The sequence below is a fragment of the Callithrix jacchus genome, chromosome 13 (genome assembly GCF_049354715.1).
Source record: "Callithrix jacchus isolate 240 chromosome 13, calJac240_pri, whole genome shotgun sequence".
NCBI classification, from domain to species: domain Eukaryota; kingdom Metazoa; phylum Chordata; class Mammalia; order Primates; family Cebidae; genus Callithrix; species Callithrix jacchus.
The window spans coordinates 115683774-115709999 of NC_133514.1; positions in this window are offsets into that span (position 1 = coordinate 115683774).

A 26226-nucleotide genomic window follows, 5' to 3' on the forward strand; every position below is an offset into this window, starting at 1 on the left:
TTACTCTGCTCCGGAGACATAAGGTGAGATTTAAACATGAATTTATATTGAGATTTCTAAACTGTCTTAAAATACATATACTAATTGTCTGTGGTTCTTTCAGATTCTCTGGGCTACTATTCGGAAATGTGTGAAATTATGTAATTCCAAGTCCATTTTCATTTGCCTATTATCCTTCTTTGGCCTACACCCAGAAAAGTGTTATATGAATTATCTAAAGAGACATCAGCCATCACTTGGAAAAAAAATAAAATATTTTGAGACATATGAAGGACAAAAATAATTGAAATAAGGCAAACCTTCACAAGGTAGTACGTAGATATTATCAAAAGGAGACTAAACTAGAAATGTGAACAAAAGAGCTATGCAGACAGCTGTCACCCGAGGGGAGCACATTAAGCATTCTACTAAACAGAGCAGTGAGAAAGGCTGATATTTATATGAAAAACAATTTAACATGCAATAATAAGTGAACACTCCTCTAAGCCTGGGTCCACATAATAATAATTATTATTATAGTAAATCAACAAAACTGCTGTCCAATAAGCAAGTGGTTATTAATTTGTTCCTTCATTATTCAACCCTAAATTAGTCAAAGCACAGTAGTTCTTTACCACTAACCCTAAACTTAGCACAAATGAAAACATAGACTACAATGTTAATATAATGCTTGAAGGCGCCAGAGTGTAATAACATCAAAAGATTATTAGACAAGTTTCAGAAGGGATAAGAACGCTAGAAAGATGAGCTCTGCTTTCGAGGTCACTTTTATCCTGAGGGTGTTCTCCAATGTAGAGAAGTTCTGGAGTGTTTTTAGCATTCATTCAAGGCTAAGTTAAAAGTGTATGCTGGGCCCTAGTGTACTATATCCACACTCCCGTAAGTGTAGGTGGAATAAAAAGTAGACAGACATCACCCTCCCTGTCAGTCTCAAATGGCCTAGGGCACCCCTACTTCCAGCTCTTTTAGCCCCTGGTCTTTAAGTTACTTCTTGGAGTGAATGGATGATGCCCACAGAGACCTCCAGGCATCTTAACCAGAAAATATCCTTTCACCAGGGACAGCCAACCTCAGAACACCTTTGAGTTGAGTTTCCCTCTTGGAAATGTTATAGGTGAGTGTCTCCGCTCCATCCATACTCTTCTATTTCCTGATATTGAGCCTCTGTACTACTTGTGAATGGCCTAGAATGGCCCATATCTGCCTTGATTATGGATGTTGTGACCTTTGTGGGTGAATGTTCTCCAGAAGGAAAGGGTTTTTCTTCATTCTAACCAATAACTCCCTATGGATACATGATGCTTAAAAATTTCAGAAATGTGACATCAATAGATTATGGGCTTCACCTTAAAACCAGTCGATAAAGTGCTCAGTTTAAAAATTAATAAACAGAAAATAGACAAAGATCACCAGGAATCACTTGTGGTCCTTCATTTAAGAAATCTTGGTAAGTTCATCACAAGAACAAGGAGAGTCATTTGAGAACTCGTGTGATACATAGCCTCCAGGATGTAGAGAAGATAATCAACGTAGGAGAACCCTCAGCTGGATTCCAAATCGTAGGGTGCTGAATAAAAGTGCTCATGGGATGAAACCCTATGGATGCAGCGTAAAATGCCTCTGTGGACCCTTCATCCCTTTAGAATCATATCAAAGCTTGTCTGGACACAACCCCAATTAATCTAAGGAATGAGGACAAGCCTGAAATTGTCTGTCATATTTGAGGACTCTTGTGAGGACTCTCAATGGAGAAGAACACTATAGAGGTGAGTATTACAAGGCTGCTGTCCATCATACATCAGGGGTCACACTGGAAAGATTTAATAGATATGGAAAGACTGTGAAGAGACTTTTTCTTCTCATTCGTCATTAAATATTTGAGAATTCATAGTGGAGAGAAACCTTATGGAGGTATAAAATGTGGGAAGGCTTGTTGTTATTCCTACCCACCTAGGGGACCTACCTTGCACTAGGGAGAAGGTGTAGGATCATAGAAACTGGGGAAAGCTCTCAGTGAATTTTCCTAACTTGCTTCGGGTGGGAGAACCCACAAGGAGTGAGACAGCACAGAAATGTAAGAAACGTGAGAAAACATTTGCTTCACCATATCATTTGAAAGATACGTGAGAACTCACACTACAGAGAACATATAAAGATATGTCGTGTGGAAAAGCATTGCGAGTTATTTACACCTAACCATGCATCGAGAAAACACACTGAAGATCCAACTTAGAAATATAAAAAATACAGGAAGTTCTCCATGCCTTTTTTTTCTATTTTAGGCAACATGTGGCATCTCACACTATGGAGAGACTCTGTAAATGTGAAAAATATAGGAAAGACTTCAGCTGTCCCTTATCCTCTGGGAAACAGAATAACTCAGACAGAAGAAAGACTCGTGACTAAAAAATGTGGGACAGCTTCCTGTACACCATTTCTCTTTTTTGCACAAAAGAAAATATATAGTGATAAAGACATCATTTTTGAAAATCTTATACTGTGAAATTTTCTTTATTAATATCCTTAAAAAATGTATCTCTGAGTAATTTCAACTTTTTATTTTCTGGTATAAACAGTATGATGACAAATATTACATTCAGTACCCTTTCTCATAGAGCACCCTACGTCTAGATACATATGCTTTGGTTATGGTTTGGTTATGCAAAGCTTATATTATTTCCATTATAAATTCTTTTGGGTAAGAAGGCAGAAAAATCCTCACAAAGAAAGCAGTCCAACTTGAAATCATCTGGGAATCTCAGAAAATCTCAAGACTTTTACAAGGAAAGTGATATCTCTCAGGGACTCACACTTTGGTGGGGTCCCATCAGCACAGAGAGAAACAAAGTTTCTTGGAAACAGAACTGCTGGTCCTCAGATACAAAGAGAAATCTTTAAGTATGCCATAGACATGGTTTTATCCAGCTCTTTGCAGAAGAAAAACGTTAATTTTATCCTCATTTAAATATCTTACAAGTGCTATGAAGTGACAGTTATTGGTGAAATTAATTTGCTCACCAAGTTGGATAGAGAAGCTGGTGTTTTCCAGTGTTTTATACAAAACTTCTTCACATCATGTCACTTACTGTCAATGAGGCAACTTTTCATATGGTTTGAGAATGGAACCTTTTCCATTTTTCACGCTATGGTTTATCCCAGCACTTTACTCACTTCAGTTACACCTGATATTTATTTTTGTGACTAAGAGACTATGCAGTTCTTTTCTTCATTTTGCTCTTAACTATTAATGGTGAGGATCAAATGTGTGAAACGACATCATTCTCAGTGTCACTTTCACCCAGAGAGCTGAAAGCATTGGGTAAAATGAAACACAATACAACAAAGGAAGCCATGAAATAAGTTACACACCAAAATCACGAAATATTGTGGGTGTTTTGAAACTGATGAGAACTGTTACAACTTCTCCTGGAGTGCAGTGAGGAAGTTCATGAGCTTTTCACATAAAAGAGAAAAGCTTTTACTTTTCAAGGATTGGCATCCTACTACTGAATAACTTCCTGAATTTTTTCAACTGAATATAACCTTTAAAAACAAAAACACAATATTACTCTGTTTTGTGAGTCCAAAACGTATTCAGCAACTTACAGAATGACTATGATTTTTGGATGTGTCATTTCAGTATTACTGAGGTAGTTGCATCATTTGTAAATGGTTAGTCACAGAGGCTGTGCAGTGGACTAGGAAAACTTGGCTCACCCCTTGGGTAACTCTCTTTGGTAAGAAGCTTCCATGTGAAAGACAGGCTTTTAGAAACTGCCCTTGAATGCACCTGTGCAGGAAAATGACTCAGAAGTCTGTAATTCTTCATCACTAACTTTGTCATACTTGACTGTAAACCTCGGCTTACATTTTCCTTCTTTCAGCTCAGACATCAGCTTCAGAAATTTCAATATTGGGTCCTTAGACATTTTGGCAAAACACAAACACCAAGGAAATACAAGAGAGAAGGACGTAGTAAGTAACAAGGAGAACTGTCAAAGTACATGCAAACATTGTTCCAAAATTTGCTTCTAACTTATACAATTCATGTTTTGCAAAATAACAACAGCGATGAAAGGCCATGGTACGAGCTGCATCCTGTGCCTAAAGGTGTTTTCGGAGAAAGATGAAGACATGTCTCTGATGTTCTGTGAAAAGGGTGGAGTTTGCTTGCTCCCATTGGTCCGTCAGTCCTGCTTAGAGGGAAGCTGGGGAAACTGAATGCAGGAGGAAGCATCTGACTTTATCCGCCTAACATGACACCTTCTGTCAATGATCTCCACTCTTTCATGTGAAAAGCTAATGAGCTCAACAGAATGGTCACAGTCCCACCACACACCACCTCACAGGGCTGGAAGTCTGCTAAGGAAATTGCTTAGTCATTCCACATCTCTGTGAGCAGTAGCACCATATTGCACACGAAGTTCAAAACACTTATCCGCATCATAATTTCTCAAGGAAACTGAAGAGACATCTGTGGAAACCCTCAGCTTGTGCAGAAGTCTTCTTGAGAATATTTTGATGTCTACCTTAATCTGTCTTCTGTGTTCCACGTGGTGTTCTGTCAAAACATTGCTATATTCAAAAATGTTTCTACTTCAAAGAGACTTGGGACTTATTAAACTAAAACATTACGTCAACAATGACCATGGTCTTGTAGTGGCATAGCCCACCTCTGGTTGGGGACAGGGTCTTCTGTAGACCCTCAGTGGAAAATTCCCACTAAGAAAACATTGAAGAAGAATATTCCTTTAAGATCTGAAAGTCCGTAACAGACTTTTTCATAGTTCCTTTAAAATGCAACTAAAATTCTTTGAGCTCCCATCTAGTGTGATGTGGGAAAGTGCAGATCATCATCTTCATCTGCAACATCACTGAGGATTCCCAGGAGCTTCTGTTTCTCTTGGTTCTCTTTGGCTCTTTCTTCTTGCTTCAAGTGAGCCGCTCCTTCCCTCTTAAATTTGTCTCCTCTGGATCCCATCTGCTCCCACCACCACTGGATCCATGCAAGTTCCAACCTTCCTGCATTTCCCAACACCAATTCTAACATGAGGCCACAGCAGGGAGCAAACGCTTCTTATGGTTAAGTTAGGAGGGATTGTTTTACAGTACACGTCAGTAGAGGAAAGAAAGTTAAAAATGCATGCTACATTGCTGGTGGAAATGCAAAATGGTATAGCCATTGTGGAAGAGAGTTTGGTGGTTACTGACAAAATGACACACGCTCTTACCATAGGATGTAGCAATCATGCTTCTTGGTATTTACCCAGATGAATTGAAAACATGTTCATGTAAAAACCCACACGTGGACGTTTATTGCAGCTTTCTTCACAATTGCCAAAACTTGGAAGTAATTATGACCTTCAATAGGTAAATGTATGAATAGAATGTGGTATATCTAAACAACAAAATATTACTTAGTGGTAAGGAGACACTGCCTAACAAGCTATGAAAAGACATGGGGATAGCTTAAACGTATATTACTCAGTGAAAGAAGCCAATGTGAAAAGGTGACTTACTGGATGATTCTGTGGGAAAGGCAAAACTGTGCAGCAGTAAAAAGATCAGTGGTTGCCAGGGTACGGGGAGAGGGAGGGATGAATACATGGAACACAGAGGATAGGGCAATGAAAATGCTTCGTATGGTACTACAATTGTTGATATACATCATTACACATTTGGCAGAAACTTGAGAATGCACAGCACCAAGAGTGAGCTCTAACACAAACTTCGGGTGAAAATGAGGTCTTCATGATGATTCATTCCTTCTAACAAATGCTTCACTCTGGGGCATAATGTCCATAGACGGGGAAGCTGCGTGTGTGCAGGTTGGGAGTATATGGGAAGTCTCTGTACTTCCCACTCCATTTTGGTGTAAACCTCAAGTTGCTATAAAAAATACTCTATTAAAAATTTGCTACACTTCAGATTTGCTCAGTTGCTTGGTCATTCCTGGTATATGAAATTCAATCGCCTGGATCATCTTCAGGACACCCAGCTGCCATTCTTGACACAAACTCCCTTTCTATATCAAATCCTCTATTTTTTTTTAATTATTTGAGCTCCTCCTTCTAGAATATCTTAAAATCTAGACACATACACACAGTTTTATGTTGTATAACAGTAAATTATGCCATTTAAAAAAAAGAGAGAGAAAACAGGCATCTAACCATGACCACAACGCCTTCACTGTCTCTAATGACGACTTAGTACGGCATTTCCTTTATGTAAATTATCCAACTATGAAATGAATATGTCTTTGATGTACTAATTTCATTTCCTTTGGATATATATTCAGTAGTCGAATTACTGCATCACATGGTAGTTCTGTATTTAATCTTTTAGGAACTTCAATACACATCCCCATCATGGCTGCACTAGTTTAATTCCCACCAACACTGCATCTGGACTCCCTTTTCTCCACACCACCGAAGACACTTGTGATCTTTTTGATAAAAAAAAAAAATTGTCTCAGCCGGGCGCAGTGGCTCACGCCTGTAATCCCAGCACTTTGGGAGGCCGAGGCGGGTGGATCACGAGGTCAAGAGATCGAGACCATCCTGGTCAACATGGTAAAACCCCATCTCTACTCAAAATACAAAAAATTAGCTGGGCACAGTGGCGCGTGCCTGTAATCCCAGCTACTCAGGAGGCTGAGGCAGGAGAATTGCCTGAATCCAGGAGGCGGAGGTTGTGGTGAGCCGAGATCGCGCCATTGCACTCCAGCCTGGGTAACAAGAGCGAAACTCCGCCTCAACAACAACAAAAAAAAAGGTCTCAGGTGTGAGGTGGTATTTCATTGTGGTTTTAATTTGCAATTCCAGATCAGAAGACAGTTTTGTTATTAGCAACAACATGAATGGACCTGGGGGATGTTATGCTAAATGAAATAAGCCAGCACAGAAAGAGAAATGCTGCATGATCTTAACTTATGTGTAACTGAAAAAAGTCATATTCATAAAAACAGAGAATAGAACGCTGGTTGCCAGGAGCTGCAGAAAAGGGGGAGTGGGGTGATATAGGTCTAGGGGTGAAAGCGTCAGTTAGACAGACAGATTCAGTTCTAGAGATCTATTGTACAGCATCATGACTTTAAATAAGAATGATGTATTGTATATTTGAAAATTGCCGAGAGAGTGGATTTTAAACCTTCTCATCCACACACACACACACACACACACACACACACAGATGAGTATGTGAGGTGACGGTCACACTGCTTACTTTGATTTACTCATTGCCAGACATATACATATCGTAACAGCACATTGTACCCCTTAAATACACACACTTATTATTTTATGTGTCAAATAAGAAATAATAAATACATTTTTCTTTTAGAAGCAACCTTTCTCCTTTTCCTCAAAATAGCATTTTCCCTTCCAGTTACCCTTTCAGTCTCTATGAGATCTTCAATAAACTTCATCAATACCTTTTTTATATCTTTTTATTTCTACTCCATATAAAAAGCGCTAAGAGCAAGAACTCAAAACCTTATTTTATTAGTGTGTAAACTTTGCACACTCTGTACCATGGAAAGATGCTCTTCTTCCATCTCCAGTGCCCATGGGATCTGCATGTACTTCCTCCTGGATCGTAAGGTGATTTATCGCTTCCTTCTGTGACACACAGGAACAACTGAATTTTAGATTCTCATAATGTAAAATTTGAAAGAATTTAAAAGAACGATTAACAATTTAAAAATTGTTAAAATCATTTTCCAGGTATTTCCATGTTTGCATAATACTTGACAACACCATAATGCTGAGTTTTTGTGACAGGCATAATAGAAATATTTGTACTTCAGGGATGTAAGCCTAGGTGTGTCTCCACTGTCCTAGTCTGTATGACTATTTCTGAAATATCTTTTTCTATATGCTGTAAAATTAATATCAAGGAGAAGAAATGCTGCTAGAGCAACAACTTCTTCACACTCTAAGTAGAACTGGTTTAACCAAAAGCAGTTGTGCAAAATAATCACTTAAAATGCCCATTAGGAATGCCCCATGCTTATTTTAACACAAAGCATTTTAGTTAATATAAGGCTGCTTCAGCTTTCTCACTACATATGCTGCTTTAACCTTTTGGTAAACCGCCACTGTGGCTGAGGCTCCCTCATGCCACAGAACTGTCCTTGATTCTCCACCTGATGAGCTATCATTAGAATTGTTTGGTGCGGAAACTTCCCACCCACCAGCTGGACCGCATGCCTCACTACTCACAGAGATAAACGATTCCCGCAGAGTAAATTACCGGTTGGTCCCTTCATTTCCCCCCACGTACCTGTCAGTTTAAAATGCACACATACATATGCTCACACAAACATATTTATAAGATAATGGTGTTTTTCACTTTAGAAGAACCAAGGCTAACTTGCAGTCTTAATTGTGAGACATTCATACACACATTCTATCTCTCAACGATATATTTGGTCAAATCAATGGAAGGACAGAATGATATGGAAGACACATGTTTATAATAACTGCCTTTGGTATGTATTTAAGAAGCTTAACTTCTGCTAAAAGGCTTACATTAAGATTACTTGAAGGTGAATTGGTGTAAAACAAAAGGGGAGCTACACTTGCCTAACAAAATTCTACCATACATATTACTACTTTCAATATAAAAAGTAGATATTAATTTAAATACTATGTCATACACTATCTCATACAATGAAATACGAACAATGTAATCATCTTTAGAAACTATCAACATTATTCTGAGGATAGTTTTATACTCTCTCTCTCTCACCACTCTCTTGTTTTTTTTTTTTTTTTTTGAGATGGAGTTTTGCTCTTGTTACCCAGGCTGGAGTGCAATGGCGCGATCTCAGCTCACCGCAACCTCCACCTCCTGAGTTCAAGCAATTCTCCTACCTCAGCCTCCCGAGTAGCTGGGATTACAGGCACGCACCACCATGCCCAGCTAATTTTTGTATTTTTAGTAGAGATGGGGTTTTACCTTGTTGATCAGGATGGTCTCGATCTCTTGACCTCGTGATCCACCCACCTCGGCCTCCCAAAGTGCTGGGATTATAGGCGTGAGCCACCGCGCCCGGCCCGCACTCACCACTCTCATCTCCATGGTCATTCAGTTCTGTCATCTAACCTCCAACACATGTCATAACTCAGCCTCCTCTCTCCTCACTGCCGCCTGCCTAGTAGAAGCCCTCATCTGTACCAGGCAAAAGCAAAAGTCATGTAAGGGTCACTTTCTGTCTGTTTTGATCTTTATATTGCTCATGAAGCAGAGTCATTTTTTTTAGGCTGTAAACCAAATCACATAATTGCTTTTCTTAAAATACTCCAGTAGCTTCTCATTACTCCACGAGTTCAGTTCTGACTCCCTCCTTTGGCTTCTCGGGCAGCCTGAGTTTGCCTTTGTGTTGTGCAGTTCTCACCACTTTCCTGCAGACTCCAGCCACACGAGCTTTCTGCTCCTGCACCCCCCAGGGTGGTGTTTTCCAGTACCTTGTATATTAGCTCTCCCTGTGCTTGATACATGCTTACAATTCATATTTGCCAAGTTGCCTCCTTCTTGACATTTTATCCTTCTTCACGTCTTATTAATAAACGTTTTATTAAGGATTTTTTTGTGGTTATCATTCTGTAGATTCTAAGTTTTCTGACACCAGAATTGTTTCTGCGTTGTTCACCGTTGGCTCTGTACTGCCAGTAATACTCTGTCACAGAATAAAGCTTGTGATATATTTATTTCATGAAAATATGAACAAAACAATAGGTAAATTGACTAAATCAAAGGCAAATAAATAAGTGAAAGAAGAAAGAGGAGTGTTAGGCTACAATTTAATGCCTTTTAACTATTAATTGTTTTAATCACTATGATATAAATTACTTGGCATTGCACTATATGTTCAAGCACTAGTTTTGAGGAATATCTTTTACTCTAAATTGACAGTGAAAAGGTAAAAAATACATGTTCACTAAACAAACACAAGTACATAGGAAAGTTTTATACTTGAGGAAGGTGCTCAATAAAATGCTATTATGGTTTTTTATGTTTTCAAGGTGGTGGAATTAAAATATTTTCATCAGTATATATAAATGTACTTGAGTAAACCTCTATGCAAACATAATCTGTTTCCATTTTTCCTCACTTGAGATTATGTTATTTTCTGCTACATAGCAGCTAGCCGATGACTTCTTGGTTGGATTATGATTACTTATTCTATGCTAGTGATTCACAGACCTAGCCCCTTACGAGAATTGCATATGGAGAGCTTTGTAAAAATCTAAATCCTATGACTCTTTCTCCAGAAATTCTCATTCAGGGCTTTTGTATGGGACCAGGAATGTGTACCTTTTCCTAAGTGGCTAAAACATGGATTATTATTAGTTATTCTGTGTTCATGATTCACAAACTCAGCTGCTCACTAAATTGTATATGGAGAGCTCTGTAAAAATATAAATTTGATTCCTCTTTCTCCAGGAACTCTCATTCAGGGGTCTTGTGGGGAGCCAAGGACCGTGTACCTTCTCCTAAGTTCCTGAGGCATGCTGATGTACAGCAGAAACAGAGGCTCACGTGTGTCTACTAAAACTGGATGCCGGGACACATCATCCTGATGCTTTCTTTCTCTATAGGAAAAAAATGCACCTAATTAATAAAAGTGTTACAAAAAAGGTTGATTTGGGCTTTGCCTTTACATTTCAGAAAGAATATCTGTTCTTTGTGATTAAATCCATGAACATCCTTCTAAGAGATAATGAAAGTAGAGGATCTACCTTTAGCTTTCTTCAGTGACTGAACCCATAATTATCAGAGACACATGGCAGGGTGCAGTTCCTAAATGAACTAAGACAGCTCAAAGCCAGAGCTAAGAATCAGCATCTAGGCCGCTATGAAAATCCTTGGAACTTGACAAAATAATGTGTGGATGAATGAGTTATTTTAATATTCACCATCTAGAATAACTTTGTCATTAATTCCAGAAGGAATATCTAAAACCTAAATTTTAAACTTAGGGCTTGAGAGCTACAACTATGTATTTTCTTGTTTAATATCAGATAATTCTGATATAAGATAATATGAAGATTCAAAATTCAGCAGCCTTTCCTAAGAGGGCAAGAACAACTTAGTGTCAAAGAGAGGGTTAGACCTGTGAAATCATGATATCCTGAGGTGGGATGCCATCTCAGGATTTTGAGTGAAGTAAAGTGATCTAATTTTAGTCTCATAGTATTAGTCTGGCTACTCTGTTAAGAACAGCTGGCGCCTTACATTTAGCTGGTGGGGAAATAGGTGCTAAATCCTCCCTCTGCCCTGGGAGTCAGCATGCCATGGTGAGTAAAGACAGGGACTCTGGAACGCTGTCCCTTGTGGCTGGTTCCTAGCTTTGTGACATGATAACCAGATAGACTTGGAGAAGTCACTTATTCTATCTGTGCCTTATTTTTTAATCTGTAAACTGGAGCAAACTCTGGTACTTCGCTTCTAAAAGCTTTTGTAAAGACTATATGAAGTAATAAATGGAAAGCTCTTTGAATAATATGCTACAATGCAACTTGTTAGTCAAATTATCCTCTCTAAAACTTAGTCTTGCAATCCATGGAAGCACCTATTAACCCATACTCCTCTGATTATCTTGTAGTATTACATGATATGTAATAGATGTTCATTAATTGGTAGTTTTTGTATGATGTGAGTGTCTGTGTGTGTGTCTGATTTTTGACAGAGTACAGAACACAAACACGTGTTTCACCTTTGGTTTACCTGTGGAGTCTGCATGACCGATGCACCTCTGACCACAGGTCCTTTCGTATCATTTTGTTGACCTGTGGAGTCTGCATGACTGACGTGCCTCTGACCGCAGGTCCTTTTGTATCATTTTTTGTTCCCATCATTTTATGACAGATTCAACTTCCTGAAACATTTTCACACAGAAGTTACTTAGAGACAATTATATGATAATTTCCAAAAACAAAGAGTGTAGAACCAAAATTGATATAGTTTGGGGCTGTCCGTGCTTTCCAGGTGCTTCTGCAAACAGGTGTACCGCAGCCCATGCACAACCAGGTTTGCTAAAGTGGTAATGATATTACGAACCCTGGCCTGTATTCATTTACTTTCCTTCCAAAATTTACTAATTTTAACTCAAAAGAAAAAACCATATTAATGTCATATTGAGATAATATTTAATTTGTCATATTCCTTCTCTGTTGGTGCTCATATGCAATCACTCACTATGGCAGACATACCCTAAGGGGAGTCCTAGTGAATCAGGTCCTCGAATGTGGGTGGGACTTGTCACTTCCTTCTAATCAATAGATAATGACAAAGGTGATGAGATGCCCGTGGTTACGTTATATTAGACTCTGCTCAGCACACTGAAGTGAGAGACTTGTCTGCTTACCTTGAAAAAACAAATAGCCATATTGTGAATGGCCCAATAGAAGACCACATAGCCAAGGATTATGAGCAGCCTCTAGGACCCGAGAAAACCCCATAGCCAAGAGTCAGTAAGATACTGGTTTCCTTAGTATTCAGCTGCAAGAAAATGGATTCTGTCAACACTATGAATGAATGGAGAAGAAGATTGTTCCCCAGAAGAGCTTCCAGATGAGAACACAGCCCAGCTTCTTCCTTCACTGCATCCTTGTGAGGTCTTGAGAAGTGGAACCAGCTGAGCAATTTCTACATTATTAATCCATGTAAACTGTGAGATGATGTGTTAGGTGACTAAATTTGTTTTTATCTTTTGTGCAGCAATAGAAACCTAATTCATGTAGTCATATTGCTGTTGAAACTGACTTTCAAAATTCTATTTTCCACCCTGCAATTACAATGTGCTTTCCATTTTATTTCACTAATTTTGCCACATAGTGTATTTTAGTAATATGTTAGCACAAGAAGCAATAGATTCTTATAAATAGTTTCACCTATGTAAATGTATTTTTAATATCTGTATATGTAGAAGGCATCTTCTACATTAAAAATATACTAGTTAAATTTGTGCTTTTTTCAACAGCCATGCTTATTTCTCCCCAAAAGAGGATACCCTTAAATTTTACAACATCATCTCTTCCGCATGCACAATTCTAAATCTAGCAGTGCATTCTGTGCATTAGGCAGAAAATAATCTTTAACTGATGTAGTGGCAGATCACTCTCAGCTCATTGATAATCAAAGTGGGTAACATGTCTTCACTTCTTCTGGGAGGATCTGAGCACCACTTCATTTGGTACTTACAATGTTGTACTTCCATTGACCATACTGTTCATATGTATTTGACCTTCTCAAGTTTTCTTTTCTGTAAATACTGTCGTTGCTATGGTGACTGCTACTGTAATGAAAACTTTCCTTTTGTTTGGTGATAATACATGCCAGTTGTCTTCCACTTTCCAGAAAGTTAGCTCAACAATCCTCTATCAGGAATCCTGTAATGTATTATTTCCCTTTCTATTGGTGCATGTATTGCAGAATTTCATGAAAGCCTACAACCAAAAGGAGGATGTCTCTTTCTAGTTTTTCTTTATGTCTCCCCTATAAGGGAGGGCATCTTTTAAAATCGATTTTGTTATATATAAAGCAGACTAGACCAGAGTGGAATCTTCAAATTTCTCTAAAAACTGCATCACAATGTTCAACATGAGGTGAATCTCATTGCTAGGTGTTGTCTCAGAATCACTTCGTCATCATTGGCATTTTCGTTTTTAAAGGTTTCTTTTCCATTGGTATTTGATTTATTTTTAGATTTGCTTCCACAGTTTCTATTTTATTCTCATTTTGAAGGTTTGATGTTTTAAAATAAATCATTAGATGGTAATAATAAATTAGATATCAAAAATAATTTTCAGAATATCTTAATCTTCTTTTGTGGTCTGAAAAACATGGAGTGACAAATGCTAGAAAAATTGTCTTTTTAGTGGATTTGCCATTTTATATTTGTATATATTTTTTCTTTAAGATGGAGTCTTGCTCATTTGCTCAGGCTGGAGTGCAATAGACCTCAGCTCACTGCAACCTCTGCCTCCCGAGTTCAACCAATTCTCCTGCCTCAGCCTTCTGAGTAGCTGCTACAGGCACATGCCACCGTACCCAGCTAATTTTTGTATTTTTAGTAGAGATGGGGTTTCACCATGTTGGCCACACTAGTCTCGAACTCCTGACCTCAGATAATCCACCTGCCTCGACCTCCTAAATTGTTGGGATCACAGGTGTACACCACCACGCTCAGTGTTGTATTTGCATATCTTTTAATAACTGGTTTCCTCCCTGTGTGCCTCTCTGAAAGCAGAAGCTTCTATTACTTCACCTCCTTTATATACATGGTTGAGTGTGGTCCATGCATTGCATTTTACGTTGAAGATAAAGAAAGTCTCTAAAACTCAATGAATATAATAAAACAAAGTTGAGTTTTACGCACAGTGACAAGCAGCAGGGATGTAACTTAGGCAGGGTGCTTGACGTGTGCTCTTCCATAAGCATGGCATAAAATAAAAAGCGGCAGCTCTGCTCAGACAGAGAAGCGTCAAATGCTTCCTGTGCCATCTATTGCCTGCGAGGCTGGAACTGGAACAAGTGAATTAACATCTTCGATGCTCAGTTTCTTCAGCTACAAGTAAATCTGCCATATATATATATATATATATATATATATATATATATATATGTAAATACACACACACAGACACACACACACACACACACACACACACACGAAGAAGATAATAGCATCAGGAACCACAGAGAACAAATTCAGTTTACTTTTGCTTTTCAAAGATAATAAGAAAAAAAACAAGACATAATGGCTTATGCGGTTTTCACTCAAAAAGAAAGAGAGATAAAAAGGAAAGCAGACTGCATGTGTGTGTGTAAAGTAAGTATATATGACATTATACCTTCCATAGGTCAGTAAGTAGACATGTATGGCATTAGATGTCAGAAATGAATTGTGTAAACTCTTAAAAGGGATATTAACTAGCATAACGGGGAGTGTTTTTATCTGCAATTTTGCTAAAGATAGCGAAATTTTCTTCATGTGGCTGTATCTTAGAATAACCTTTGATGAAAGACAAGGGCACAGCCTCACAAGGCAACTCAATTAAGGCACTTCTATGGAGGCACTAAGCCAGCCGATCCTGTGCATGAGGTTTAACTGTCTGTAGGAATAAAGTTCCGTGTCTCTATTGCCCGGGAGTGAATATGCTCTAAGGTCTGCCTTTGTCTCTCTGTCTCTGCTTCTAACACAGTCCTTATCAGTTTCTGTGTCAGTGACTCCAGCAGGAAATGTGGCGTGCATTATTTGTACATCCCCTATAAGCAAATAATTCATTTATGTTACCCATTCCCTCCATTACTGTAAAGACCTTGTTTTCTTTGTTTACTTGTAAACTTTCAACTCTTTAAGATTATTGAATGCCATATTTGAAACAAGAATTCAAAATGTATGACCACAATTTTTACAATTTTGGGGGATCAACAGTTTATATTAATACATCTATTAACATGTATTCATATAGCAAATCTAAATAGATAGATAGATCTAAGAAACGTATATATGAGCAAACAGGTGGGAGGTTCGAGTCTTTCCAGAAGGGACCCTGGTTTTGATCAGAACTCCCTGGACTTGTTGCTGTCACAGTTACCTCTGGAGAGGACCCATTATGTTCACAACTGTGTTATGATCATTATAACTCCCTTCCCCTAGCACCTCAGGCCAAATTATGAATTATTTTTGAAATCATAATACTTAGGCAATTTATTGAGCCCCATCTCAGAATTTTGGAGAAGTAGCAAGAGTTAGAGAAAAAATAAAGTATATTCTTTCTTTCGAGAGGAAGCAAAAATTACTGTCTTTCCATTAATCCCTAATTAGCTTAATGAAGGTCCATTTAAATTCTTTCACTTACATGACTTATTTTACTTACAGAGAAGTCAACTGGACATGTTTCCTTGGAGGTTACTTGACAGCTTGTTCAAATAGTGACATTTTCCTGACCTTGGCTTATATATTTTTTCTATTTCAGAATCACTTGGGAGACTACCATGAGACATTTTAATTTGGGCTATAAGCGTTCCCATTCTGTCACATCCTCGACATATGGCAGATGCACTGCTGGAGGACCTCTTTCAGTTCAGTCGTTTTAAGAAGAAAAAGTAGAAATTCTTACACTCACAGCTAATCTATCTGTCAATAACAGATAAGTCAACTTATATTTTAAAATTATATTTTCAGGAGGAACTTAACTTGTATGTTCCCATTTTTTGAAATATTATTTTGACATAAATACATTGCTTAATTATATGGTAAATTAAAAATATTTTAAGTATAATATGAAGTTAAAAACTATTATAATAATATATTACATATATGATTGATGTTAAAAATCTGATAAAGTTTAATTAAGTTTAAGCTGATACTGCTTAAAAGATGAAAATACTATAATCTTTTAAATAATTATAATTAACATATCTTTCATAAAAATTATCCATTTGTGTCACTTAATTTTGTTTTCATTATTATCAGTGCTACCTTTTGAATCCAAAAAAGAACTACCATTCAAAATTGTTGAGCAAAAGAATCTAAATGTATTAGAATTACTGAAATGTAGGAGAATGCTACCTTGATAGAGTCTTAGTAGTTTCTCAGTATGAGGAAATTTGAGAAAGGTATTCATGAGGTTTGGCAGGCTCAGCTGGGCGGTTCTGGGATGAAACTTGTAGGGTGAAGTTTATCTATGGGTGTTTAGTTTATCACATGCTAGCTTGGATTGGTGCGCACAGAACAACGTCTTGAAAGAAATCTTGATGAATACACTTGACTTATGTAAGTAAATTGTTGGTTCATCATCTTAGCTTCCAGAAGCAAATATTTGTTGAGGCAAGCAGCAAATTATTTTAATTTAATTTTAATATACTTGCATGTGTGTGTTTACTATAACATAATTATTAAATTAGATAATACGTTTAAATTTTAGCCTAAAATATTAACTGTTTTAGTGTATTAAATAACTGTGAGTCTCTTTGAATGTATACCTTTAATACACTGCAATGTTTTCCTGAAGAAGCCAACCATATGCATTTTCTTGTATACATCTTAATAGTTCTGTAACTGTTGTGTCTGATTGAAGGGGGAGTTCACTTACGTTAAACAAAGTGATCTCTTTGATGTGCTTTTTACATGAACTACATAATTCATGTCAAGCTTCCCCTACACAGCCAGTGCAATTTCTATTGTCCTTGCAGGCATGATTCCCACTGGGGCATTATGCACGTATGTTAATAGGCGAAGCGGGCAAGTGTTTGAACTCTAGAGCCAAATAGTGAACGGCCCTATACAAATAGCATTTGCTGGTGAAAACAACATGTGTGCAAACCACATAGCTCCAGAACATGACCAGAGATGAGACTGCTAGAATCTCCACTGCCTGCTGGAGATATGACATCCTCTAGACAGTCAAAACAAAACAAGGCTGGTCTCAATAACATTAAGACTGATGAAAGCCCTTTTGCTTCATGGAAAAAATGACTCAAGCTAAGTGTGTTCCATAAAGAGGATTGAATGCAGACTTCCGAAGCTACCGGCAATGTAGACAGTAGGAAGAGAGGAACTTGCAGGATCTACAAGCACCCACTTCCCTTTGAAATTCCTTTTATAGGTTCACAAATAATGCATGGGGAAAAAAAAAAACTGGGCTGTGGTGTAGTGAGGTTAGTTACCAGTCAATTTTTCCCCATGGGTAAGAGTTTTCACCTCCATTCAGATAATCAAAAGATTCCGAAAAAAGAAATTCGTGGTCAAGGGCTTGAAGAAAGGACATTTTAGTTTAGTGGAAACAGGGGGCACATTTAATACCGATGTGGTCAGAGGTCTTGTGGGCCTCAGGGAAGTGAGCTGTTTCTAAGTAAAGGATCTGAGATGCAGTGCTGAGGATATTTCTATAAGATCTTGTTGGAAAATCCAGATAGTCATAATTGTACAATGGATACCATTTTCCAGATCAACAGAAAAACCTAACAATAAGTAAATTTTATAAGATTTACTGTAAGGAAGAAGAACACCACTTTGCTACATCTTAGCATCTCAAAAGACAAAAATTCAGGGCAGGTATTATGGGGTTTTTCTTCTCATCCAGATGATTTTAAAACAGTTTGTGCAGGACAAAGTTCATGATACAATAGCTTTGGGTTGGTGAGCACAAAAATGGAGACTTTTGAAGAGAGTGTTGAGAGCAAACTGTCGGTTCATTCGCATCCTCACATTCAGATCTTTCAGGAGAAAGTATTTCCTAAAGCAAGCAGCTAAGTGTTTTACTCTGACCAGGAGTATTTAAGAGGAAATGGAAAATATAACTGATCCCTAGATTGTTTATCATAACAATAATTATCCATTGTGTCACTACTACTTATTTTTGTTTTTCTTTCTGTGGCCCAGGCTGGAGTGCAATGGTGCAACCTCTGCCTCCTGAGTTCAAGCGATTCTCCTGTCTCGCCTCCTGAGTAGCATGGCACATTACACCATGCCTGGCTAATTTTTGTATTTTTAGTAAAGTTGGGGTTTCATTATGTTGGCCAGGCTGGTCTTGAACTCCTGAGCTCAGGTGATCTACTCTGCTCGGCCTCCCAAAGTGCTGGGATTATAAGCGTGAGCCACTGCACCTGGTGCCACTACTGCTTATACAAAATGTGGTGGGATGCAGAGATAGCAAAAACATATTAGTAATTTGTTAGCAATCTGGAAAATGTGTTAGGTGGATAGAAATAATGGCAGTCCTTGACATCTTCTAATCCATACTAAACATGGGGTATAAACTCAATACTATAAGGTTTAATTTCTCCTTATTCAATTTCTGATACATTAACACAGATACTACTTGTACATTTATTCAAGAATAGTAGCAAAACGTTCATGAGACTTGATACAAGACATAATATACACTACAGACAAAATAATCTACCAAATAGGAAAAACTAAGTCGATTTCTAATTGATAACATTTTCTTCAAATCAGATTTTTGTATTCATGTATGAAAAATGTATACATTTTGCATACATGTACACATATATATATACATTTTGCATACATGTATACATATATACATTTTGTATACATGTATACATACGCATATATACATTTTGTATACATGTACACATATATACATATATAGTGTGAGGTATTGCTTTGTAATGTTTATGCATCATAGTTATATGAGTTTTGCTCATAATCTTATAAAACATTTTATTAATTTCCTTAGGTTACCCACTGTGAATGACAATAAATAATTTGAGTAGTAAGTGTATGTGACTTAAAGCTAATGATCGCCTACAAAGAAAAACCAGGATATTGTCTCTACTTTTTTAAACCACATTTCATGGTCCAAGAAACCCCAACAGCTCTTAAAGAATAGTAATGAGGCAGTGTCCTCTTGGGAAATTTAACCTTTGAGAACATTGTACTTTCTCATAGACCCTTGGGGAAAAAAACTGGTACTCTGAAGCAATCGCAATAATTTTCATATCATGTGAATTGATAACAGAGTCTTGTAAGGAAAATTGCTCTATCAGTTGCTATGGCAAACTCTGCTATAAGCTTAGTTGAAAATTAGGGTCTTAAGTGTATGTGTGTGTGTTATGTGTGTGTCAGGGTGGAGGGGTACATTTGAAGAAAACCAGAAATAATGTATTAGTAGCATATTAAAATGTGAAGAAGTCTCAAATATTATCTCATCTAACCCTTATCTCTCAAATTCTGTTTAAGAGCCCTCTGATTCCACAAGGTGAACTGGTTTGTCAAAGGTCTAGATCTAGTTCTTCCCGAAATTGGAGAACCATCTAACCTTCCTGAACCAGTCAGATACTAGTTCTTTTTTCTAAAAAAGTCTTGTTGTTTTGTTCTATTCCTAAACAGACTCAACTTGTACTTGTAATTCTGCTCTTCTCAAATATTTTGGCAATAGGATAAATCTAGCTGAAAATCATTCTCCTGTAACCTCCATGTGATTTTCCCATATGTGCACAGTTGACCTATAACACAAACTTACAGATTATTTATGATCAAGTTCATGTGGATGGAATCACTGTTCTTTTAGAAACTCCATTAATAATTAAAAGACCTGCAAACTGCATGAGCGTGAGATATGTCTATTTACCAAACAACTTAGACATCAGTGCTACAGAGTTAGGAAAGGGTATGTTTAAGAAGTCAAGCCAAAGAGAATGGCAAGGTCCTCATGGTATCTAAAGGTGGTGGCATTTATGGCAAGAGGGGAAGTTAATGGGGAGAACAAAAATATTCACCCTTGTTCTAGAGAAATCTAAGTCACACTAACCTACCTCTCAAGTTGTCCATGTTGCAGATAGCTCTGGAAATACTTCAGTATTTTAAGAGGACGATTTGTATGGCATTGATGACAGATTTGTTGTATTTTGTCTTAATTTGTAGTCATGTTTCTCAAATTTATCTTTTTAAAATTTTTTAAATTTAAAATTTCTTTTAAAATTTTTAAAAGAAAATTCAGTAATATTGTGTCCAGAAACAATGTATTTAAGTATTTTATTCCTTAGTATTAACAGGAAATGTTATGTAAAATTTATGAGGTAGTATGTTACAAACACCATTAAAAATCATTTGTATGTACAAAACATATTATCCAATAAATAAATATAATTTAATCACGTAAATGAATAATAAGATATATTATTTTAATTTTAGCTATGACTCACTGGTTCTATCATCTTAAATGATTTGAAGCGTAGCTAATATTTCTACAATAAATTTTTAAAGAAAATTCTGGTTTTCAAAGTTCATATGGTATCATTAATTATTTTGCAAATCAAAGAGCTAACCATGGACATATAAAGAAGTTATAACTTGTTTTCCTTACCTGAAAGTACAGGTCCTTTGAAAATTGATCATAGTCCAATTACAAGCTCTGTCAAACGAGAACCTGAGAATAAACATTATTACTACACTACTGATACAGGAGACAGAAAGAAATTATTTAGGCACATAATAAAGGTATAAGAGTCCATGGAAGAATTTCTCCTTTAATAAAAAGCAGCCCCCACAGCATTTGTTTTCTAACAAAGAGGGACCTGATAAATTGTGCTTCAGACACAGATAAAGAAGCAGATAGCTTACACAGGGACTACCGGCAGCTGCGCCAATAGAAAAAGGCTACCTGTGAACCAGGCATGTTCAACATGGTGGCTCCATCTCCCGTTTTCGTTGTTACCATGTACACTGTAAAGAACCAAGCAACATGGAGTTGGCCAGGCAGACAATGCATCTGCATAATAATAGATTAGAGTGGGCAGCCATGGTTTCGCGTCCTGTGCAAATGACACACCTACTTCTAACCAGTTTTTCACACCCTATGCAAATGGCACACCTGGTCCAACCAATCTTTCATGCCCTGTGTAAATCAGACACCACCTCCTCAAGCTCATCTATAAAACCCACGTCAGCTCACCCAGAAAGTGGCAACTCATTTCTCCGGGACCCTTCTCTCTGCAGCAGAGAGAGCTCTTCTCTTTGTTCCACCTATTAAACTGCCCTGAACCTCACCCTGTGTGTCCACATCTTAGTTTTTCGTGGCCATGAGACAAATCTTGAGTATTTTCCCCAGACAATAATGCCACTTCACTAATATAGATTATTTAAAAAGGAATATTGTTACCATCGTCATAGGAAGAAGTTTTACAGCTCTCCTACTTCCCACTACCTTCTAAAATGTAATTGATTTTAAAGATCCTACCTCATATAAACATCCCAGAAAGCCCTCCTTCATAATTCTGAAATTATGGGATTTGTGATCTGTGACTTTCTGATCACATGCTGATTTTGACTAGCAGGACTGCGTATTGACAATGCTCCAATGACTCTGCTCTCAAGTAAACCACATGTTGCTAGAAAGACAAAGTGACTTTATGTATTTCTTTGTATTTCCCCCGAACATATCACTTATTTTCATATGTCTGATTTTTTAAATACATACATAAGTTGATTAACAAAGGTAATCAATGGTTAATGAGTGCAATCGCTTTAAATACATTGTAATTTGTTCCAAGTTATGCTGTATTTTTAATAAGAAGGAGGGGGTATAATATGTCTTCTTGATATGAAAGCCGATCAGTTTAAGATGATATCAACTTAAACTCCAGGTAGGGGCCCGGCGCGGTGGCTCACACCTGTAATCCCAGAACTTTGGGAGGCCGAGGCGGGTGGATCACGAGGTCAAGAGATCGAGACCATCCTGGTCACCATGGTGAAACCCCGTCTTTACTAAAAATACAAAATATTATCTGGGCACGGTGGCGCGTGCCTGTAATCCCAGCTACTCAGGAGGCTGAGGCAGGAGAATTGCCTGAACCCAGGAGGCGGAGGTTGCGGTGAGCCGAGATTGCGCCATTGCACTCCAGCCTGGGTAACAAGAGCGAAACTCCGTCTCAAAAAAGAAAAAAAAAAAAAAACTCCGGGTAGGAAAATGATGAACACAGAGTAAACACTTCAGGGATATGTGCATAGAAAACCAGAGAGAAAAGCTGTCAATCAATTGTGTGTTTAATAGAAAACTATTCTCCACCTCCTGGTATATGGATTCAGAGAATTTTAAGTAAAAAGTATAGCCGAATCTTAGTTCTGCGGCTGAGAAAGAAAGAGATTTTAAAATAAAAACCTTCTGAGGAAACTAAAATGAGGCATTGTTCTCTCACTAAGGGAATAAAAAACAAGTAGTTATGTCCCACTTGAGGGTGAGGGATGAGACCACCCCGCCTGCTTATCACATCTGCTGCAGCAATCACGGTTTCGCTTCCTCGGCAACCATTTCAGAAGCCACTTTTCTCCCATCTGAGTCCTTGTTTACATGGGGCTGCTCTTACCCCGTGTGTGGTCGCGAGACTGAGCCGAATCACTTCAGCGATTGAATCAGGGATCTGCCTGTGGCACAACACCATGGATCAAAGAGAATTGTGCAGCTGCTATTTATAAAAAGATGCTTTAGTGACCTTTCATCGCTGGATAAGAAAGATTTAAGATGGTAGTTGCCCGGGACATCTTTTAAAAGGAGACCATCTAAAATGAAGCCAGTTCTAAGAGAGAGAGTGAATAAATAATATATATTAGAGAGAGATTAAATTTCTGATCATATTCACATTCACATTGTTTGTACCTTTGCTTACGTTTATTAACTGTCATCCTGATCCCTGCACTTGCTGGTGTCATCCTTCAGTAAATTCCATTCTGTTTCAACTTGATTTGCTACCATTTACAATTCAAAAGTCTTAGCTTTATCACAGTGACTAAATGTATAAATATATATGCTAGTCCTTTTATTAATGTCAAAATCAATCGGAGACAAATATTAATATCACAAGAACACAATGAGAAAAGTTTACATAAAAATCATTAAATGTTTAAATTGTTTGAAATGTTCTTTCACTTAGAGGATCAATATATCTAGATCATATAGATATGTCATCTGCTTATTACAAGATACATAACTACAAAATAGTACCTACAAAAATATTTTGTATTGATTCATCAAATCAAAAATATTTTTCTACAAAGTACTGTATGCTAGACTCTGGGAATACAATGACAAATATTCATGTGCCCTTTACCCTTACAGCTTTCATAGTTTAGTAGAAGGCGTAACTATGATAAAATAATCACTCGTATAAACAAAAAACTATAACTATGTTTAGGACAGGAGAATTTAATCACAAAATCAGAAATGCTAAAAACCGGTGATGTAAACGTAAGAGTTAACATAATTGTAACACAGCTCAAAAATTAAACAGAGCAACATTCTCTTTGTGAACATAAAACTTTCAAAATACAAATATTCAATGCAACAACCAAGACATTAAGAACAAAAATACGTTTAAACCACTTCCAATAGTTCTAATCATTTATTTGTAAACATGTTGTACAGTAATACCTATATTATTTCAAAGCATCTGTATTTATTTTACTTTTCTGAAGCTCATTGACAATGGTAACTATACATCGCTACATCTTATTCATTTTCTCTAACATATCAAATGCTTTCCTATCAGTGATTCCAAAAGGGCATATGTAGATAATTCATTCAAAAGTCCGTATTAGATTTTGAGAAAAAGCAAACTAGATTTCTGTATTAATTCCTCCTCTGTTAGCATCCAGAGAATATGCACCTATATAGACGCATGCACACACACACCCACACACACACACTTTTAAACACATCGCATTAGCTAGAGAATCTAATGTGAACTTTATCAGGGAGGACTGTACATAAAAAGTAGCTAAAAGGACAGGAAGAAGAAGAAGAAGAAAGTTATTAGAGTTGGTCAGAGAATATTAACTAGAAAATAATTGATGATGGAATAGTTAGAAATGACTACATGCTTTGGGAAGAAAAAGTGAGAGACTATTGTTTTTTCTATAGAGAAGAGAGAAAAATAAAAGTTATCAGTGAACAATTAGATAATGATGGTCCCAGAATGAAAACAGATGGAGAAGAACTTCAGCCAACCTACTGTGAATTTGCAGCTCGAGCAAGAAATAAGGCCTGACTGTTTTAACCACTGAGATTTTGAACTTTTAAACTACAATATAACTAAACCTAAAGTAAAATTGTGTACCTATGGTTTTAATAATCCTAGTTTGTTTGTCAAGGGTCTAGGCAAGCTTGGTGTTTACAGAATTAAAGATAATGTGAAAAACATAAAAACAAACTATGAAAATATTTTCAGGGTTTTGAATCATTGAACAGAGAGTACCGTGCAATGTGAAAGTGCGTGAAGTTCTGAGAACGGGAGATTGAAAGAAATAGACATTCCTTACAAAGCTTATGAGACATGGCATTAGAATCAAAATTATTTGGATTTTTGGCCTGCTAAGAATTACATGTTGGGGGGAGGTTGGGTGATTTCTTTGGGAATTCAAAAATGTAAGGAAATAGTAAAACATTTGTCTTGTAATGCAAATTTTCTAAACATGTGCAAAGAAATAATCATTAAAGAAGAAATGTAGGGAAGTATACAATTGAAAGAGGGATGTTAAGAAAAGTGGAAATCTCAGAAAATGGCATAGAAAAGAGTCACCAAGGAATTTGATGAAGCTACGGAGTTTTTGTTATCAGAGTCCAGTTGTACATTCTGAGAATATTATTGAACCAGTAGAAAAACAGATCTGTGCAGCTAGCTCACGGGTGAATGAAACCTGACAATTGGATCCACTGTCAATCACTCAGCCCATCAATTGGCTTGAAGAAATGGATGAAATGAAGTCCATACTTCTGAGCAAGGAAAGCAGCACTACAAATGAAACAAATTTTGAATGCTTTGGGGGGAAGAGGAAAATTAGGTAATCAATGCACCATTTTCAAAGGTGCAGCTACTCCATTTTAACATGAGTGGGAGTTGTAAGTGGATGTCAATATGCTTTTCAGGATACACACTACAGAGTGTGGAGTAGCCAATAATCCTTGAATAAACTGTTAGACTGACAACACTGGCATGTAAGGAATTACACCCATGCTGCCTTTTAAAACGTAGTTCTCACCTGTGAATCTAGATTAATCTTACAAGGCGATTGCCTGTCTGGAGCCATGTCTTATACAATAGTATTTTAATGAAGTAATTGATCAAAAATGCATAACTTTTGACAGGTCAACACCTGTGATTTTAATGTTTGCATTCAAATTCAGTGGCAAGCCATCAATAGGAATATCTTGGTTGGGTTGCTCTTAACCCTTGGATTGCTGCCAAAACATTGTCTTGCTGTCTAAATAATTAGATTAAAATTTTAGTTTATTGTCTATTGGAGGACAACTAGGAGGGTTTTATAAATGTATCTGTTAGAAAAAGTAGGTAGAAATGTTTTATTTCCCCATAATAAGCATTACTATTCTCATTATGTAAATAAAGTATTTGAGGCTAAAATTATTAATGCAAGCATTCCCAAGATCAGAGAATAAACCGCAGGATTCACAATTGACCGAAGTCCCTCTGAAGTCCTGATCTTCTTATCGGGCCACAAAAAGATCTTCTGAGACAGAAAGAAAGATCTTTTTTCTCATGGCTCTAAATTGATTATACTATCTCTAATAGCAAAATGTCAGTTTAGGAAATAACCTAGCTTCTGGAAGTACGTAGAACACAAGTAAATGAGGAATGTCAGCATGCAGAAAAATAAAAAGGCAGAGAAATAGATGAAGATTACCTAAAATCATTAAGAGCTTTTTCTAAATAAATACCTCTCAATAATATTAAAAT